At 35.9% G+C, this 14,847-nt stretch overlaps 2 non-coding genes across 2 annotated transcripts; both read left to right on the forward strand.

Annotated features, from left to right (window-relative positions):
* Positions 1-3,232: 3,232 nt before the first annotated feature.
* Positions 3,233-3,339, forward strand: LOC121214224 (small nucleolar RNA R71). Its single transcript, XR_005909810.1, has one exon. It is a non-coding gene; the product is annotated as a small nucleolar RNA R71 (small nucleolar RNA).
* Positions 3,340-14,025: 10,686 nt separating this feature from the next.
* LOC121214336 (small nucleolar RNA R71) lies at positions 14,026-14,131 on the forward strand. The gene has a single exon (XR_005909919.1). It is a non-coding gene; the product is annotated as a small nucleolar RNA R71 (small nucleolar RNA).
* Positions 14,132-14,847: the final 716 nt, after the last annotated feature.

A 14,847-nucleotide genomic window follows, 5' to 3' on the forward strand; every position in this document is an offset into this window, starting at 1 on the left:
GCGAAGTGCATGATTCTGTGCAAGCTAAGAAGAAAATAAACACAAATAATGAAGAAGAGTAAGAGATTACAACTCAATTAGAAGCAACCATAAAAAGAAAAATAAAAATAAGTCTAATAAATGTAATAAGTCTAAGAAAATAAAAATAAGGCAATTAAAAACAAAAAGAAAAATAAAGATAAAAAGAAAAAGAAAAGAAATAAACTCAAAAATACCAATAAAATTAAAGGTAATATTAAGAATAATAGTAAAAAAATACTAAAAATAAAAGAAATATAACTAAATGAAAGAAATAAATTAAAATAAAATTAATATCTAAGCATAAGAATAATAAAACAAAATAAATAAATAAATCATCAAACAAATCAGTAAAATAATAATAAATAATATAATAAATAATAAATAAATAAATAAATAATAAAATAAAGAAAAGGGTAAAAAGGAAAGATAGATCGAAGATGGTGGCCTGGGTTACGACGGAGGGTCGCATGTGGGAGGAGGTGTCGTGTATGGGTAGGGGCGGGGTTTGCCGATTATGGAGGGAAGTGAGAGGAGGTGGGTGATGAGAGGGAAAGGGGGTGGCTTGTTTGAGGAAGAAGAAAAAGACAAATTGGGAAAGAAATATTAGGGTTTAGGCCACACGATCGTGTGGGGGTGTTTTTAGCCTGTGTGTAATTAAAAATTAAGCCCAGTCTTCACACGACTGTGTGTTCAAGCCGTGCGTGATCTTCTTCCCTTCTCCCATGCCCGTGTGAGAGGTCGTGTGGGTTACACGGTCATGTGTCATGCCCGTGTAACTTTCTGACTTGATTTAACTCTGAAAAAATTAGCTCCAGGTTTCACACGGCCTAGGACACGCCCATATGTCCAAGCTGTGTGTGCCACACGGCCATGTGGATCATTTTAGGCCGTGTAACCTTCGAATTTTTCAAAAATTAAGTCCCAGGATCTACACTGCTAAGGAAACGCCCGTGTGTCCATGCCGTGTGGGTCACATGGTCATGTCGTCAGGCCGTGTAACTCACTGTCAATGCCCCATTGTGCACATGAACTGGGACACGCCCGTGTGTCCAGGCCGTGTGGGTCAAAAACACACATTTTTTTAAATTTAAGATTTTAAATAAGTATGCAATGAAACTACAAGAATTATCAAAATTTAACACTCAGGTTGCCTCTTGAGAAACGCTCATTTAAATTCTGAGCTCGACTTACCTCGTATGCATACAGCTACGGTGGTTTACGGAGCCGAAGCTCATTTTTCTCGTTAACAGTTCTATGACCAAAATAAGGTTTGAGTCGAGTATTGTTTATCTTGAATGTGTCAAATTTAGAATGAGTTACCTCGACTGTGTTGTAGGGGAAAGCATTCAATACTGTAAATAGGTTTGATCCGTTTGCATCAAGCTCTGAAGGAGAGATTCGTGGGTCTGTTTTGTCTAGCAGTGTCTTGCCCCAACCTTAAATTAGTTTGTTCCATTCATATGTTTATCATGGTGTCTCTTTGGCTCTTCATTGTGCTTTTTCGGTTTCTCCGTGACATGTATCCGCCATTCATCTAATTCATTAATTTGTAACATTCATTCATCGTAAATCCTTTTGTTTCTATCGTATTGACTGAAACATGGCTCCATTACGTTTTTTTCAAGGGGTTTCCTGCAAAGAAGGTTAAGCCACATAGTCACTAACATTAACAGAAGATTTAAAATTATATCGATCACTAGATGTTCTAATAGAATTAAGAGCTTGAAGAGTAATCGACTCATCACCTACACGAAGTACTAACTCACCCGTACTAACATCAATTATTGTTCTATCAGTCGCTAAAAAAGGGCGGCATAAAATTAAAGGTACCTTACTACCCTCATTCGTGTCTAACACAAAAAAGTCAACGGGGAATATGAATTTATCGATTTTAACAAGGTAATCTTCAATAACACCCCTAGGATATCTAACGGTTCTATCCGCTAATTGAATACTCATCCTAGTTTGTTTGGGTTTCCCAAGACCAAGTTGTTTTAACATTTTATAGGGCATGACATTAATACTAGCCCCTAAATCAGCCAAAGTATTATCTATATTCAAACTACCAATTAAATAAGGAATAGTTAAACTCCTTGGATCTTTCAGTTTGTTGGGTAGTTTGTTTTGTAAGATGGCTGAGAAAACTACATTAAGTTCTACAGTCGACGAATCATCTAACTTTCGTTTGTTTGCCAACAACTCCTTTAAAAATTTGACATAATTGGGCATTTGCAAAAGAGCTTCAACAAATGGTAAGTTAATATGTAATTTTTTCAGGAGTTTGAGAAATTTACCAAATTATTCATTCGTGTGGTCTCTCTTCGCCACGTTAGGATACAGAACTCGAGGTTTATACTCTTTGGCAACCGACTTTTGCTCTTTGTGGCCTACCTCAACCTTATCGTTATTTACCATAATTTCTTACCTCAGTTCTAGTTCAGATTCAACTAACCCTTCTTCATTTCGAACAGTAATTGCAAGACCCTGCTCCCTTGGGTTACTTTTGGTATTCCTACACAAACTACCTTGTGGTCTTTCTGAGATTAACTTAGCAAGTTGACCTATTTGGTTCTTGAGCCCTTGAATCGATGCTTGTTCATTTTTAAGTGTTACTTCAGTGTTTTGAAAACGTGTTTTTGACACCGAGATAAACTTGGTCAATATATCTTCAAGGTTTGGCTTTTTCTCTTACTGATAAGGTTGTTGTTGGAAGCTTGGAAGGGCTTGTGCTCTTTGATTTCCTTGACCACCCCAAGAGAAATTGCGATGGTTCCTCCAACCTGCATTATAATTATTACTATAAGAGTTATTTTGATGCCTAAAATTATTACCCATATAATTTATTTGTTCGTTTTCTGTGCTAGGAGCAAAGGGTAAACATTCTGGATTATTCATTCCTCCTCCATTGGTATCGCATTGCATCACCGGATGTACCTGCATAGAAACATATAAACCATTAATTATTTTATTTAAAAGTTCTACCTGATTTGATAACATGGTGACTTCATCTAAGTTGAAAACTCTGGCTGCTTTTATCAATTTCGTCTTAATGACTTGCCACTGATAATTATCTAGTGTCATCTCTTCTATAAACTCATAAGCCACTTCAGGTGTTTTATTTTGCAGTGTACCATCGGCTGCTACATCGATCAACTATCTAGTTGAGGGATTCAAACTGTTGTAGAGGGTTTGAACCTGTAACTATAAGGGTAACCCGTGGTAAAGGCACATTATCAATAAATCCTTGTACCTCTCCCATGCATCATATAGAGTTTCTAAATCGATCTGCATAAAGGAAGAGATGTCGTTCCTCAACTTGGCTGTCTTAGCCGGTGGGAAGTACTTCAGTAGGAATTTTTCGATCATTTGATCCCATGTAGTGATAGAACCTCGTGGTAAAGAGTTCAATCACTGTTTAGCTTTGTTTCTCAACGAGAAAGGGAATAACTGTAGGCGAATGGTGTCGTCAGTGACGCCATTAATTTTGAAATTATCATAGATTTCTAAAAAATTAGCCAAATGAGTATTTGGATCTTCGTCTTGCAAACCATCAAACTGAATGGTGTCGTCAGTGACGCCATTAATTTTGAAAGTATCGTAGATTTCTAAATAATTAGCCAAATGAGTATTTGGATATTCGTCTTGCAAACCATCGAATTGAACAAACTGTAGAATCATCTGCATAGTGTTCGACTTTAGTTTGAAATCATTTGCAGCAATAGTGGGTCGCACAATACTCGATTCACCCTAGTCAGAGTGTGCTTGGCATAATTGTACATAGTATAAGAAACAAGAGCATGATCTACAACAACTGTAGGAGGTAGCTGATTATTCTGGTTATCATCCATCTCTTCAGTAATAATAATTTTCTCTTGTTCATCTACTATATTCTCTTGACTCTACCTTACTTTTCTACGGTTTCTACGAGCTGTACTTTCAATTTTACTGTCAAACAGTAATGGTCCTGATGGCTTTCTTCTAGTCATAAACTAAAAAAACCTGCTAGAAGCAAAAAAAAAAATTAGAATGTAAAAATTAAACTAAAAAAAATAAAATAAAATGCTAAATTAATAAAAATCAAGTGTTCTTAATATTTTAGTCCCCGGAGACGATGCCAAAAACTTGATGGTCACTAAACTAACTATAAATATGACAAAAGCAAGTGCACCTATCGAACATCAAGACCCTAGTCTACTAAGAAAGGAAGTTGATCAAGGCAAAAGCATGGATCAAAGGAGATCGAGTCAACTAGTATTAGAATTGGCTTACCTGCCAATAAAAGCTTTATGGGCCTAGAGGATGCAGGAAGATCCTTGAAGGCCCTAGGTAAGCAACCAATGCAGGAGGGTGGCCTGAACCAAAGGAATATGGTGACATTGGAAGCTTTCCAATTGGATCCATTATCACATAACTTGCAATCTGCTGATAATGACCCCTCATTAGTTTTGAAAAGTGGCGACTCTGGCTCTCAAGGGCAAGATTCTGGCGTGAAGCAGCTTATTTCAGAAAAGGAAGGAAGTTAAACAGGGCTGCGAGGCTGTGGTAGTAGTTTCAAGGCAACCAAGGGTAATCCAGTGCCATTATCTAACATGATGAACTCCATGGTAGAGCTCATAAACTCTCAATTGGAATTAAAAATTAGAAAAGATGATCTGATTAATGTTGCTAAGAAGCAGTTGGAAGGTATGGTGGTATCCAGCCAGTATGATTCGGTCTTTTTTGTTTAATTATGAATACAAATTTTTCTATTTTTCATGGAATTGTCAGGGTCGTGTTAATGCCATGTTTCCTCGTATTCTTTAAGGGTATACTATGGAGTACAAGTCAGATATAGTTAGCTTACTAGGGATGAGGGTTAGTGGTTCTAAAGTAGATAAAATTATTGCTAAGTTGGGGTTCAAATATTCTTATCGTCTAAAAGCTATTGTTTTTCTAGAGGCATTTGTGTTGATTGGAAGGGTTCGGTTCAGGTTGAGGTAACCTGAAATCACCTTTAATTTATTTTGATTCAGGTTATCAGTAGCATACTTTTCAATCTGTTTTTGTCTCGTTTGTTTTTGGAAGTCCGAATAGGAAAAATCAGAAGGTTTAATGAGAGGATTTGGAATTCTCTATTCCTTCAGAGGTGGTCCATTGGCTTGCTATTGATGATTTTAATGTTATCTTTTCCCCAAGTAAAAAGAAAATTAGACAATGTCGTGAGAACAGATGTCATTTGTTTGGGGATTTTGTTGATTCGGTTGAACTATGAGATTTGGGTTTAAGAGGCCCTTACTTTACTTGGCATAGAGGTGGGATATTTGAACAGCTTGATCGAGCTCTCGGTAATGATACTTGGGTGAAGGCCTTTCCCAACAACACGGTTACTGACCTTTCCAGGATTAAATTTGATCATAAACTGTTTTCCCTTTCTTCAAGGTCGATTAGTTCGTTTTTTGGCTGGGTGGACTAAACATTTGGATTTCTTTGATGTTGTCAAATAAAAGTGACAGTTTAATGGATGTATGAAAAATTCAATATTTGAATTTACCTCTAACATTAAGGAATGGAATACATCTATTTATAGCCATATCGATTCTTGTAAAAGGCAGTTGTTAAATCATCTTTTTGGCATTCAAAGGGCGATGGAACGTTTTGACTCTAATCACTTGTTTCAATCAAAAATGAAGGTGAGGGGGAGTTAGAAAGTGTTTTATATCATGAAGAACTTTTATGGAAACAAAAATCTAGATGTGACTGGCTTAGTTTGGGGGACAACAACACTAAGATTTTCACAATCGTGCTTTACAAAAGAGGAAATTTAATCGAATCACTACTCTGCGAAATAACAAAGGTGTTTGGATCTACGATACGGATATCTTTCAATATGAGGCGATTAGTTTCTTTCAAAAGTTTTATGGCGATACCTCAAAACCTATGTGGGGACAACCTCTAAGCTTCTTTCCATGTTGAGTTTCAGGGTAAGGTGGTTACTGATGAGGAAATTAAGAATACACTATTTGACATGGCCCCATTGAAGGCCCCTGGCAGTGATGGTTTTCATGCCCTATTTTTTTAGAAACAATGGGGAATAGTTAGAGGCGCAATTTGTTAATGGGTTAAAAATATATTTGTTGGAGGAACTATTGATCCGGAATTGAATAATATGTTGCTAGTACTTATTCTAAAGGTCTCGAGTCCTGAAAGTTTATCTCGATTTCGCCCTATCAACCTATGCTTTGTTTTATACAAGTTGATTATGAAAATTATTGCTAACCATTTTAAAAATATCTTTCTTAAGATTATCGTGTAGGAGTAGGTTGGATTTATTATTGGAAAGAGTATTACTGACAATATCCTTATAGAGTAGGAAGTGATTCATTCCATGAAAAACAGACTTCCTAATAAGCAATGGATGGTTGTAAAAATTGATTTGGAGAGAGCCTATGATAGGGTGCGTTGGGAGTTCATTGATGTCTCTCTCCAAGCTAAAGATATATCAGACTTTCTTAGATGAGTAATTATGTCTGCCATATCGAAATCCACCATGCAGGTTTTGAGGAATGGTGTCCCAGCATAGAATTTAAGCCAACCAGAGGGATCCATCATGGATGTACGTTGTCATTTTATCTTTTTTTCTTGTGCATGGAATGACTTGGACATGTTATTCATGTTGTGATTAATAATGGCAAGTGGTACCCTATTTGGCTCTCTCGATCGAGCCCGACTTTATCGCACCTCTTGTTCGCAGATGATTTGGTCATTTTCTGTAAATTAAACATGCAGTATGCTCGTTTACTTAAAGAAATATTAAAGGATTTCTATGCTTTTTATAGCCATCAGGTAAATACTTTGAAGACTAATATTTTCTTCTCCAGTAGTATTGATGGTGCTTTAGGAGATTTGATCAATGGTCTTCTCGGGTTTCAAAGAGCGCAGAATTTTAGTACTTTCTTGAGGGTGCCTCTTTTTCATGAAAAGGTCACTAACAACACCTTGCATTTTGTAGGGGAAAAGGTCTACAACAAGTTGCAAAGTTGGGATGCCAGGCAATTATCTCTAGCCGATAGAGATACTATAGTGCAATCAGTCTTTTTGACTATACCCAGTTATTGCAAGCAGTCCCTGATGATCCCTAAAGGGTTCTGTGAGGAGATAGAGTATATGTTTGAAACTTTATTTGGGATTCCTCTAATGGTAGAAGGAAGATAGCTTTAGTCAATTAGGAATTTATTTGTCAACCCCGCTCATGTGGTAGTCTTCGTGTTAGGCAGTTGAGGGATTAAAACACCTCTATTCTGTTGAAACTTGGCTATAATGTAGCCTCAAAGTCCAACGACTTATGGGTTAGTGTCTCGAAGTATGGTATGAAAGAAGATATAGATGAAAATATTTCACGAGCTCGATGTTCATTTCTTTGGAGGGCCCTTTCTAAGGTCTAGCCCCTACTCCAAGATAATTTAGTCTGGTCAATGGGAAATGGAAATAATATTCAGTTTTAGAAGGACCCGTGGGTTCCAAATTAAGGCCATTGATCCAGTGAATTCCCTTTCATGCTAATCCTGTCTCGGATTGTTTACTTAATAAAATAGTGACAGAAGATGGCTCTAGGAATCTCGATTAATTTCGTGTTTTTGTAAGGTTAATTGTTGGCATTCCCCCTCCTCATACTTCAGCTGGACCTAATAAGATTGCCTGGCTTCATACATCAATGAGTTCAATTTCCATTAAAAGTGTGTATTGGATGTTTCGAGATAGATCTTGGAATCCAAGATATATGACTTGGAAAATTGCTTAGAAGTTTCAAGGCTCTTAAAAAGTTTTCATCTTTTATATGGCTTATCCTTAAACAATGATTACTCACTAATGTGGACCAAGTGAGGCGAGGGATTGGACATTATAGCTCTTGTTTGTTTTGTGGACATTAATCGGAGGATATTTTGCAAATGATTACAGATTGTCCCACAGTGAGAGAAATATGGTTGCAGGTTATTTTGGTATGTCAAAGTAGTAATTTCTTCTCGAATGATCTCTATGAGTGGTTAGCTTCAAATATTAAGAATCCTTCGAGGCAGAACGTGGGAGAGGTAAATTGGTCTTGCCTCTTTGGTTTGCTTGCCTGGCATATATGGAAGAATATAAATCTTTTCACTTTCCAAGGTGTAACTTTGAATCCCTTCAAGATTGTTAAAGTCTCTTATGGTTGGGCTAAACAATTTGACTCAGTGATCGCCTATAAATGACTTATTGTTTTTAGTAAAATATAACACCAAAAATATAAGAATTTAGAATGGCAGTGTCCGCAAGTGCACGGATCAAACTGTAATATAGTTCAGTACAACTAAATACTGTAGAAGTATTTCGAAGATCGTGTCTAAGGGAGACTAGAATAAATTATGAAAAAACTTTTACAATAATAAGTCTAAATAGTACTAATTAACCCCTATATTGCAATAAACCATAAAATATCTTCATGAGATAAAATAAATAAATAAGAAAAATCAATAAACCAATCAAGAAGATTAATTCACTTTAGGGTTGGTAACTAATTACGGATTCAGGTTTTAGAATGGATTAGCTACCAATTAACTAATTACTACCTCCCGACCTCTAACTAACTAATTAATTGGTTGATACTCTCTTATCTCCCGACCTCATTTTTTCAACACGGACAAATTACGATTTACTCGGTTCTACTTATCTCCCGACCTCGTCTAGCCTATGATAACTTCCTAGGGTTTTAAATCCTAGTGGTTTAAGCATATGTAATTCATACCAACCAACCCCTCTCAAGAAACCCTAAATCCTTCGTTAATCATATCTTTATCCACTCATTAATATCCCTTAAGGGATTTAGCCAATCATGTTATTCATAATCTCAACTCCAATTGAATTAATTATGTGAAGAGCACGACCGATTCGGAAGAGAAAAGATATTTGAATTATCGTGGATTAAATATCTAATAAGGAATGAAGTAGCAAATAGATTGATTGGATTAAATGGATTAAAGAATTAAATCAAATGCAAGAACATGTAAACTGCAATACTTCAATTAAATAAATAAACTCTTGAATCAAAACTGATTTCAAGAGGAAAACCAAAAGAGTTATGAAAAGATGAAAGAAAAATAATTTAATTCTACTCCTAAATTACTAGGGTTTTTGAAGGCGTCTAGGACAACTTAGTTATATCAAACCCCTAATGTATTATTTATAGAAGTGTTGGTAGCCCAAATTAATTCTTCGGCACGTCCTAAGTCTTCATGTAAGTTTGATTGCGTGGATGAAAATAACATTGATAAACTTGGGCAGTACGTCGACTTGTGCCACACCACACCAAGTTTATGGCACAACACGACACACATTTTCTATCTTAATCATTCGTTTTGTGCCTTGATGTCGAGGGGAGCTTGTGCATCACTCGTCCATTGCTTCCACGTCAATTGGGACATTATATCTTCATTCTATACACTCAATTAAGCATATTAGTACTACCTAAGGCCCATGTTGGCCTATTGGGTCACAACACTTATAAATGCTTTAAAAAACTCTTATTTTATTAATAGTTAACCTAAGGCCTAAATATCGAAAACATAAGTTAAAATACTAAATTGCTTATAAAAGAAACTCCTTAAGTGTGGAATTGACCCGAATTGACTACTACCTTTAATGGCAGGTCAAATACCCCCACGCTTGAGTCTTTACTTGTCCTCAAGCAAACAAAACAAAACAAAATAAAACCCAAAAATAACTGAAACTGAAAATAGGAAATAAACATGTAAAGAAAATAAAATGTACATTAGTCGGCTTGGTACACGAGACTGGATCAGAGCATTGACACTAGGAAGGCTTTCCTAAATATATAACCCTAGCTAGAAAGTTAAAGAATTTAAAGTTATTTACACATAAGAAAATTAGTTCAATAAATTATAAAGCAAACAAGAAAATTAAATATATAGCTCCATTAAAATGTATATACGAATATAATATTTATTTTTGCAAGGTATAGTTGGTTCGAATATTTTTTTCCTACTCGATATTCGTCCATGCTTTGAACTCTAATGCACTAGTATTTCACCGTATAATCCCTTATGATTTATTTATTTATTTGTGCCAACACGATCGAGATTTTTCTTGGGCACTTTTTATAAGGGTTATACTAGTCATACTGCATTGTTTCAATAACCACAGAATTTTACCGAGTATTTTCTTTTTATTTCGAACATCCTATACTTCTACAAATATAATTACCTATTTGTATCTACCTTTATCACTTTGTATATTTAATATATTTTTCCTATTTACAGTCTAATAAACTGAAATAATTAGTCTAAATATAAACAACCTAAATTATTTAATTTCAAGCTAGAATTACAATTTAAACAAACAACCTAAGTATATACTCCTGATAAATAACTTGTATTTCTACAAGCTCAAGCACATAGAAAACATGCAAAGAAAAATTAAGAATTTAAAACTATTAAAAAAAGCAAAGAAAATAATTGAAAAGAAAATTTTTAAATTTTTCCTAAGTCACCCCCACACTTTATTCGGCACATTATCTCTAATGTGAAATAAAATATGTAAATGAGAGAGATTACTCGGTTTTCTTGGTTCGTGCAATACAATTGGTGGGACTACTCCCCCTTATCGGTTTTGACTTTATATTGTTGTGCAGTAAAAAAATGAAGGTTCCTACAAAGAAAAACTAAACACACTATATATAATATTAAAGTCTTAAATACTTAAAAACTAAAACTAAAACATTCTGAATAAAATAAAAATATTAGGCCCATAAAAATGAAATTTAATTGAAATTGTCTAAAATTAGTCGGAATCAAGACCCAACACCTTATCTGTTTTACTTGGTTCACCTTTTAGATCTTCCTTCGGATCTTCTTTGGGGTCTTCCTCTTCTTTTAATTCTCTCTCTTTCTTTATTTTTCTCGATTCAATCATTACCTTGTACTTAGTTATTGGGAATTGTAACAGTTGTAACTCGTTTTTCCTTACATAGTCTTCAAATATTGGTTCGGGTTCTTGCATCCATCAAATAATCCATTCGGAATTGGGTAACACATTCTCGCCTTGATGTGGTTTGGTCTTTATTGCTCTATTTCATTTCCAATTCCCTATAAGGTACTCCACACTCAGTTCCAAGATCGAAAACTTGCTTGGCTGTAAGACACGACTCGATCGTCTAATAGGCACATTCGCTTGTCGACATATGGATGTTACTAAGTGTGGGAACAATAATTCCACCTCATTTTTCTGTGCAAATTGGAGCATGCTTCAATATATCCACGTTCCTACACAAATCCGTTCCTCTTGTTAAAATTGCATACAACAAAGTTTCCTAGAACGTATCGATATTGGACTTGTCTATCACTGGGAAAATTTAAGTACTGATGAATTTCAACCACATCCGTGTTGTTGGAGTTAACTTCGCCTGAGAGAATGTATTTCTAAGTGGCATTTCCACTCATCCTTCCAGTCCATTTGGAGTTTGATTATGTCATTCATATTCTTTCTCGGGAAATACATTAGGTTAATTCATTGTTTGAAATCAAAGAAATATAGTGAAATATCATAATACCTTGCTATTTCGAGAGGCAAGATAGTTATTTCCTTCCCTCAAATTGAAAATCGCATCCATGGTACCTTCACCGGACTATTCACATCCGCCTCCTTAAAAGCGGTGTAAAATTTGTGGATGATCGGGAGGCACATTGGTTTGGTTAGGATTGTGCAGAACTTCTCCCATCAATGGTATTGGATTAACTCATGCATTTCGTTCTTCAATGCATCCATGGATTCGAAACCTCGTTCTTGTAACAGAATTTTACGTTAAGCTGCAAAAAGGTTATTTTTTAGTTCCCTTCCCCGAAGGTAGGTGTGTCTATCTGCCATGGATTCCCTATTGAGATGGTTACTATGCATAGTTTTGGGGTTTTAAAACAGAGGAAATATAGAGCATTCGTAAAATCCCTAAGAAAAAGGGTCACAAATGTTGATTTGGGTGGCTATGATAGCTTGAAGGGTTTAGTAGCTGCTAAAGGCAATATATAGAAGCCATCTAGGGTTTTACTTTTCATCCATACTTGGTGAAAATCTCTAAACATCGCGTCTAATCAAGAATAGAAAGTTTCCAAAAATGGCTTGCATCTCACGCCACAGGGAGTCCATGGCATGACACGACAATAGTTTCCCCCTATTTGTATTAAATGTAAGGGTGTGTTGCGCCATAGGTATGGTGTGGTGCAACATGATGATAAAATTCATCTTTCTTAGGCTCGAAATGGTTGTGTCGCGCCATGGGATTGTTATGTTGCGACATGGCTTCGATTTGGTCTCTCCGGTACATGTAGAGGGTCCTCAGTTGCCAGTACATGCCTCTTACTCATGTTTAGCTTTTCCATTGTTATCAGAAACCTATTTCCTACTAATTCTAACACAAAATAACTACTTTAATTCCTAATCTAACAAATTAAAAACAAATTAGTGTACAATATTTACAAAATAAATAAGTTCGATAGTTAAAAATCTATGTCGTACTATCGGACTTAACCGGCCTTGAACTTTACCATTAATTTCAACTGTCGATTTTGATCGTCGCATGCCTTCCAATCATTCATTCTTCTACTAAAGTCTCGCTATTTATCTTGTTCTTTCCTTTTATAAGTGCCTACACATGGATAACTCGAGAAATGCCTTTGATCATGGTCATTAGGGATTAAATTAAATAAAAAATAACATTCCATCCTAAGCAGTCCTTCACTTTGGGAGTCTTGGTCACACTTGAACACTTCTACCTCGTCATCGATTTTTATAATAAGCTCATCTCGCTCTAGATCAATAGTCCTACCAACAAAATTGACAGGAATTATGAATCCCCATACATTGACCAATGTATCCTCGAGCACACCTTTTGGGTGCACCAAAGATCCATTAGCTAATTGTATCATTATTGATGTCTTTTTTAATTCCCTAAGTCTAATTTTTCGATAGATCGATAGGGGCATTCAATTTATACTAGCCACTAAATCGCAACGGGCTTTGCTACAATATTGATCCCCTATCTCTATTAAGATCGTAAAACTACCCAGATCTTTTAATTTCGAGGGTATCTTCATTATTCTATAAGTTGAGATTACTGGTTTAGGCACAAATTTGATTGCCTCCTCGATAACCTCACGGTGCTCGATTTCTTTCTCTTTCATGAGTTCGTTGACATTTTTGAGAATCACTTCCTCTTCATGAATGGGATTGCTTGGTGACTTCAATTCTTTGCCCGATCACAAAGTGATTGCTTTTATGTGCTCTTTCCCATCTCTTCGAGGGTTGTTTTTCGTATTGCTAGGGAGACTCACCCCTTTGCTTTTGACACATCATCATCAATTGGCTCATTTGGTCATAGAGGCTATACATTCGGGATTCAAGTCATCCACACATAGGTTGGACTTGTCGAATATTTATCTTCAGAGTTTGCATCTCCCTTTCTAGTCGATCAAATCTTTAACAATATGCAGTATTGTCATTACCCACGGTTCGTTATTGTAATGGCAGAGGTTGATATGGATTTTGTCAAGGTTGGGCTTGATTTGCTCCTCCTTGGTTACCTTCCCACTTGAGGTTTGGATGATCCCTCCAACCGAGATTATAGGTTTTTGAATAGGAATCTCGACTCTATTATTTACGTAGCTTGCTTTCTTCGGTTAGTTCTCATGGTGTGGCTTTGTTCTTGTCAGCTTGACAGGCGTTTCCAAATGGTTAAGCTTTTCTAAGATTCATTAGAATCTATCATCATCGTTCTCCTTTTTTATAGCTTTTAGCGTTGGTGGCTTGGATTGGTACATGAATCTCTTATTAGGCCACATGTACGAATACATGGTTATATCATCAATAATTTTATAGGCTTGTCCTTAGGTACGAAACATGAGAGATTCGTTGGATGCTCTGCCTAGACTAGACTTGATATGTTCGTTGACACTGTTATAAAATATTTGGATCTGAAGCCATGCTTGCAGTTCGTGATATGGGCACTTCCTTAGCATAATATTAAAACGCTTTCAAGCCTCGTACAAGGATTCACCTTCAAATTGTTTAAAATTGGTGATTTCTCACCTCAACTCAATGGTTCGACTAATCAAGAAAATTTTATAGAGAATTTTTTCCGCTAGATCATTCCATGTGGTGATGGAACCCAGTTCTAATGAGTCCAACCAATTGGTCACATTGTCGCATAAGGAGAACAAAAATGATCGAAGACGCACGGCATTATCTGATACCCCGTTGTATTTGAAGGTGTCGCATAGTTGAAGAAACCACTTCAAGTACTGATTCGAGTCTTCAACCATGTTTCCTTTGAACTAAAGTGTGTTTTGGATCATTTGGATCGTAGCCATTTTTATTTCAAAATTTTTTGCGTCAATCGTTGGCCACTCAATGCTTCATCGCACCACGTCTAGTGTAGGTAGGGCGTACTTATGCAACGTCCTTTGATCCATTGGGACTTTTTCTCGGTTATTTGCTTGTCACTCTTGTGGACCCTCAAGTAATAGATATTTTTGGGGTAAATTTATAACTGCGGTTGGATTGACATTCATTGCTCGACAGTTGCATCTAAGTAGTTGCTCCAGATCTAGGTGTGGTTCGATTGGAATGCTAGAGCTTCGAGTCATAAACGACTTGAAAAGAAAATAAAAATAAAAATAATTAAACAAATATTAAATATAGTATCTATAGGTCATAATATTCCTACTTATCTTATTAATTTTAAAAATTTATTTTCAAAATTTATTGTCAAAACATCCCCGACAACGGTGCCAATAACTTGACTGCCTATAG

The sequence above is a fragment of the Gossypium hirsutum genome, chromosome D01 (genome assembly GCF_007990345.1).
Source record: "Gossypium hirsutum isolate 1008001.06 chromosome D01, Gossypium_hirsutum_v2.1, whole genome shotgun sequence".
Lineage (NCBI taxonomy): Eukaryota > Viridiplantae > Streptophyta > Magnoliopsida > Malvales > Malvaceae > Gossypium > Gossypium hirsutum.